The sequence below is a fragment of the Hyla sarda genome, unplaced genomic scaffold, assembly GCF_029499605.1.
Source record: "Hyla sarda isolate aHylSar1 unplaced genomic scaffold, aHylSar1.hap1 scaffold_2189, whole genome shotgun sequence".
NCBI classification, from domain to species: domain Eukaryota; kingdom Metazoa; phylum Chordata; class Amphibia; order Anura; family Hylidae; genus Hyla; species Hyla sarda.
The window spans coordinates 44,609-50,608 of NW_026608860.1; the positions used below are offsets into that span (position 1 = coordinate 44,609).

Below are 6,000 nucleotides of genomic sequence, written 5' to 3' on the forward strand. Positions count from 1 at the left end.
TTTGCTACTCCGTCCGGGTTTTCACACTCAGGGGGACCCCGAGCAGGAGGACCTTCCGGGGTGGAATCGGGCACCTCTCGCTCTTCCACCTTCTCTGAGGTATCTGCCCGATCCCCTCTCGCATTTCTCTTCCCCGGCCTCCTCTCATTTGGGGTCCCCCTTTCCACCTGTGCCTCTTTCTCCTGGGGTTCTTTTGGGGGGGCCGTGGTCTCCATCTCACAGCTTACCTCTTCTTGTGGGGGGTGCTCCTCCTCTCTGGCTTTTCCCCAGGCTGGTCTCCGGACGTCTCTCTTGGGTTGCCCTTGCTGTTCTGTGGTTTTTTTTGGTCTGTGGGGACAGAAAGCATACACGTGACCAAAGTGACGGCAAAAATTACATCTCAAACCCTTATCACATTTTTCTGTTTCATGTTGCATGCTTCCACATTTCTTACAGGAACTTTCACAATTTTCCTTTATGTGCCCATAACGTTGGCACCTTCTGCAGAAATTTGGCATTCCCGCAAAAAAGAGGTCGCCACACACATTGTTTAATTTAAAACGAGCAGGCGGTAATAGTATCCCCCCTGGGAGGGTGGGGTCTTTGTTGCACGTGACTTGATATCGCCATTTTGAGGTCCAGACACCACAGTCGTTCATGATTTTTCCTCTGAACTCCACCTTTTTAAAGTAGGCTGCCAGGAACCCATCGATCTCTCTCTGATTTACAAAAGGGGAGTACATCTTCACGACAATCAACTTGGTTTCATCTAGGACGTGCTCGACAATTTGGATACCCTTAAGCCTCGGATCATCTTGCTTTGGAATTTTCATTACTGCATCTAAGAATACGCCTTCCCCCATGAAAGTGCAGTCGTAGATCCTCCGCTTAGGGTAATCCTGGATGGCCAAAATCTCTCGCTTACGAACATTAAGAATCTTGTCGAGCACGTCCTCTATCACGAACCTCATGCCACGTGCATCCGCCGCATCACCTGTGAGAATGACCCGCACAGTGTGTTTAATCCGGGCATAAGCCGGTACCGAACCAGGATCTAGATCTTCATCCATGGTTCATTCGTGTTTTGGTCTGGTTCTCTCCGCTCCAACCAACCAGCCAATTCGCTCAAACCTCTCTCCACCCGAAGGCTTTGAGAGGCGATCGCAACCCGTTACCCTGGGACTAAGCCCTCTCCCCAATAGCAACAAGTGGGTGAAGCCCAGGCAATAAACCTGGGCGATCCCACAAGGCCGAGGAGAGGGGTACCCGAGTACCTTCTGACCAGATCTCCTGTATTACTACACTTGATCTTAGCCAAAAGGCCGAGAAGCGATAACCGTGAAAGGGGCGGGCCCAACAAGGTCCCCTTCATGGGCACTATCACTGCTTGCTGTCAGGGAGGCTGCCAGACAATTTTCCATGCACACTCTGGGCTGGGGGGCAGTCAACCACCAGTACACACAGCAGAACCTAAACCCATACCATTATTGCTAAGCAGCAAGACAGGGGCCCATTGCACTCCCACGGGGCCTTTTTAAATGCAATCCATAACCCGGATTTGCCAGGAACCCTTCTTACTCCTCCTACTTGCATGTGACACTGGGCTTAGGATCTGCATAGGAAACACACACACAAGCACACACCTACCTTTGTTGCCTGCAGATGCCTCCTTGGCTGTCCCCAAACGGTATCAAACCAACACCCACGGGAAGCTGTAAGCATAGAGGACATGCCTGCACCCCATTGGACTTACCTGTGTGGGTTAAATCCGGGTTATTTGACAACCTATGGCGGTGATGGTTCTGCTCAGGCAGAGCAGTGCTGATGCTCCTCATAAAGCTGTCGCTGCTGTGAAGGTTCTAGGTGACATCACAAATCCCTTTGGTTACATACACAACAAAGCTGGGTTGTTGTTGTTTACACTCTGCAAGGCCTGTGGAAGTGAGTGACATCATAGCACTGTAGTTCTGAGGGTTCAAGATGGATGCAACAATCTCCTGTTGCTTCTATGAAGGCCGTAATAGACGACATCACCAAACAGCTCCATAGTCACATACACAGCAAAGGAGAGATGTTGTTTACACCTAGTGATGTCAGTGGTATTGAGTGACATCACAGCACAGTGCTAAGGCTCCTGGGCCTGGACACAGCAGCGGCTGCAATATCTCAACGGAGAATACGTTTATATCTATGTGTGTGTGTGCGCATATATATATATATATATATATATATATATATATATATATATTTATCCGCCGAAATCACTTTTAAACCCATTTCCACCTTTTTTTCCCTTCTCTTCCTCTTACTTTTTTTTCACGTTTTTTTACGTTTTTCTCCTTTTCGCCTCTTTTCTGGGCGTATTATTCTTCTTTTTCTTCTTTTTTTTCGTCTAATGCATACCCCATCAGTGCAGCAATGCTTATTCAATACCGCCAGCAGATGGAGACACTGGGGGATAATTTTCTAAGGATTTATACTGATTTTTCCTGTCTGAATTTGTCGCACAGAAAGTTGCAGGCCAAATATGTGTGACATTTCTGCGACTTTAGCTTCTAGAGCATTTTTACAACATTATACATAGGTGCTGAATACATAAAAAGCGACTGTTCAGCGACAGACAAGTCGCATCGGCTGAAAGTAGGCCAGAATGTCAGTCCATGTTGGAGCAGGTTTAGATACAGTCTAAAGCATAGATCTCAAAGTCTGTGCACAGAATTTAGCAAGGGCCTCGCACCTTCTGATGCATCAGGTAGGTGCACAATAGCATAGCCTAACCCTCTGTACTTTGGTCTATATTGATGCGGGACATAGACAGCCAGCTGATGACCAATCCATTAGTGCAATGGATGGCTGGAAGCATTTGTCTTTGCCTTTGCAATACCACAGAAGCAATGCATGGTCAATGTACAGCAATGACACACCTGTGTGAACAGCCAGGAGACCCCCCCCCCATGTTATGTTACATAGTTACATAGTTAGTACGGTCGAAAAAAGACATATGTCCATCACGTTCAACCAGGGAATTAAGGGGTAGGGGTGTGGCGCGATATTGGGGAAGGGATGAGATTTTATATTTCTTCATAAGCATTAATCTTATTTTGTCAATTAGGAACATTCAGCACCCACCCGCTATCAAGGCAGCTGCCTATCATGTCATGCCCTACCTGCACAGGTGTGCTGGCTACTCAAATGATCCAATTAAGGAGGCCATTTAGTCAGCAGCAGCAGAAGTCCTGTGCCTGGACGCTCCAACAGGGGCCAGACACAAGCAGAAGCAGAAGCAGCAGAAGCAGCAGCAGCACCACCTTTTGTTTTTTGGCTGCAGCAGCAGCAAGGCCCACAGGGCTGGCTAGCTGGCTAGCCAGCAAGCAGGTAGCAATGAAAGTAGGAATCTTTCTTTTTAACCCTGTAAGGGGGTGGTGCACTGTACCCGAAGATACTGCCATATCGGGTCAATGCATAGGGCGACGGAAGCAAGCTTCGAAATCGGCCCCTGTTCTCAAAAATCCATTTAATATATGGTCCCCAGATAGGGGACGTATCAGATATTAAACTGATAAGAACAGATACTACACTTGATCTTAGCCAAAAGGCCGAGAAGCGATAACCGTGAAAGGGGCGGGCCCAACAAGGTCCCCTTCATGGGCACTATCACTGCTTGCTGTCAGGGAGGCTGCCAGACAATTTTCCATGCACACTCTGGGCTGGGGGGCAGTCAACCACCAGTACACACAGCAGAACCTAAACCCATACCATTATTGCTAAGCAGCAAGACAGGGGCCCATTGCACTCCCACGGGGCCTTTTTAAATGCAATCCATAACCCGGATTTGCCAGGAACCCTTCTTACTCCTCCTACTTGCATGTGACACTGGGCTTAGGATCTGCATAGGAAACACACACACAAGCACACACCTACCTTTGTTGCCTGCAGATGCCTCCTTGGCTGTCCCCAAACGGTATCAAACCAACACCCACGGGAAGCTGTAAGCATAGAGGACATGCCTGCACCCCATTGGACTTACCTGTGTGGGTTAAATCCGGGTTATTTGACAACCTATGGCGGTGATGGTTCTGCTCAGGCAGAGCAGTGCTGATGCTCCTCATAAAGCTGTCGCTGCTGTGAAGGTTCTAGGTGACATCACAAATCCCTTTGGTTACATACACAACAAAGCTGGGTTGTTGTTGTTTACACTCTGCAAGGCCTGTGGAAGTGAGTGACATCATAGCACTGTAGTTCTGAGGGTTCTAGATGGATGCAACAATCTCCTGTTGCTTCTATGAAGGCCGTAATAGACGACATCACCAAACAGCTCCATAGTCACATACACAGCAAAGGAGAGATGTTGTTTACACCTAGTGATGTCAGTGGTATTGAGTGACATCACAGCACAGTGCTAAGGCTCCTGGGCCTGGACACAGCAGCGGCTGCAATATCTCAACGGAGAATACGTTTATATCTATGTGTGTGTGTGCGCATATATATATATATATATATATATATATATATATATATATATATATTTCTCCGCCGAAATCACTTTTAAACCCATTTCCACCTTTTTTTCCCTTCTCTTCCTCTTACTTTTTTTTCACGTTTTTTTACGTTTTTCTCCTTTTCGCCTCTTTTCTGGGCGTATTATTCTTCTTTTTCTTCTTTTTTTTCGTCTAATGCATACCCCATCAGTGCAGCAATGCTTATTCAATACCGCCAGCAGATGGAGACACTGGGGGATAATTTTCTAAGGATTTATACTGATTTTTCCTGTCTGAATTTGTCGCACAGAAAGTTGCAGGCCAAATATGTGTGACATTTCTGCGACTTTAGCTTCTAGAGCATTTTTACAACATTATACATAGGTGCTGAATACATAAAAAGCGACTGTTCAGCGACAGACAAGTCGCATCGGCTGAAAGTAGGCCAGAATGTCAGTCCATGTTGGAGCAGGTTTAGATACAGTCTAAAGCATAGATCTCAAAGTCTGTGCACAGAATTTAGCAAGGGCCTCGCACCTTCTGATGCATCAGGTAGGTGCACAATAGCATAGCCTAACCCTCTGTACTTTAGTCTATATTGATGCGGGACATAGACAGCCAGCTGATGACCAATCCATTAGTGCAATGGATGGCTGGAAGCATTTGTCTTTGCCTTTGCAATACCACAGAAGCAATGCATGGTCAATGTACAGCAATGACACACCTGTGTGAACAGCCAGGAGACCCCCCCCCCCCCCCCATGTTATGTTACATAGTTACATAGTTAGTACGGTCGAAAAAAGACATATGTCCATCACGTTCAACCAGGGAATTAAGGGGTAGGGGTGTGGCGCGATATTGGGGAAGGGATGAGATTTTATATTTCTTCATAAGCATTAATCTTATTTTGTCAATTAGGAACATTCAGCACCCACCCGCTATCAAGGCAGCTGCCTATCATGTCATGCCCTACCTGCACAGGTGTGCTGGCTACTCAAATGATCCAATTAAGGAGGCCATTTAGTCAGCAGCAGCAGAAGTCCTGTGCCTGGACGCTCCAACAGGGGCCAGACACAAGCAGAAGCAGAAGCAGCAGAAGCAGCAGCAGCACCACCTTTTGTTTTTTGGCTGCAGCAGCAGCAAGGCCCACAGGGCTGGCTAGCTGGCTAGCCAGCAAGCAGGTAGCAATGAAAGTAGGAATCTTTCTTTTTAACCCTGTAAGGGGGTGGTGCACTGTACCCGAAGATACTGCCATATCGGGTCAATGCATAGGGCGACGGAAGCAAGCTTCGAAATCGGCCCCCGTTCTCAAAAATCCATTTAATATATGGTCCCCAGATAGGGGACGTATCAGATATTAAACTGATAAGAACAGATACTACACTTGATCTTAGCCAAAAGGCCGAGAAGCGATAACCGTGAAAGGGGCGGGCCCAACAAGGTCCCCTTCATGGGCACTATCACTGCTTGCTGTCAGGGAGGCTGCCAGACAATTTTCCATGCACACTCTGGGCTGGGGGGCAGTCAACCACCAGTACACACA

The 6,000-nt window shown here is 47.4% G+C and overlaps 2 non-coding genes and 1 pseudogene across 2 annotated transcripts; all 3 read right to left on the minus strand.

The window, feature by feature from the left end:
* Positions 1-1,180: 1,180 nt before the first annotated feature.
* Positions 1,181-1,313, minus strand: LOC130320054 (U2 spliceosomal RNA; annotated as a pseudogene).
* A 2,083-nt stretch (positions 1,314-3,396) lies between these two features.
* Positions 3,397-3,587, minus strand: LOC130320055 (U2 spliceosomal RNA). Its single transcript, XR_008866025.1, has one exon. It is a non-coding gene; the product is annotated as a U2 spliceosomal RNA (small nuclear RNA).
* Positions 3,588-5,680: 2,093 nt separating this feature from the next.
* On the minus strand, positions 5,681-5,871 carry LOC130320052 (U2 spliceosomal RNA). The gene has a single exon (XR_008866023.1). It is a non-coding gene; the product is annotated as a U2 spliceosomal RNA (small nuclear RNA).
* Positions 5,872-6,000: the final 129 nt, after the last annotated feature.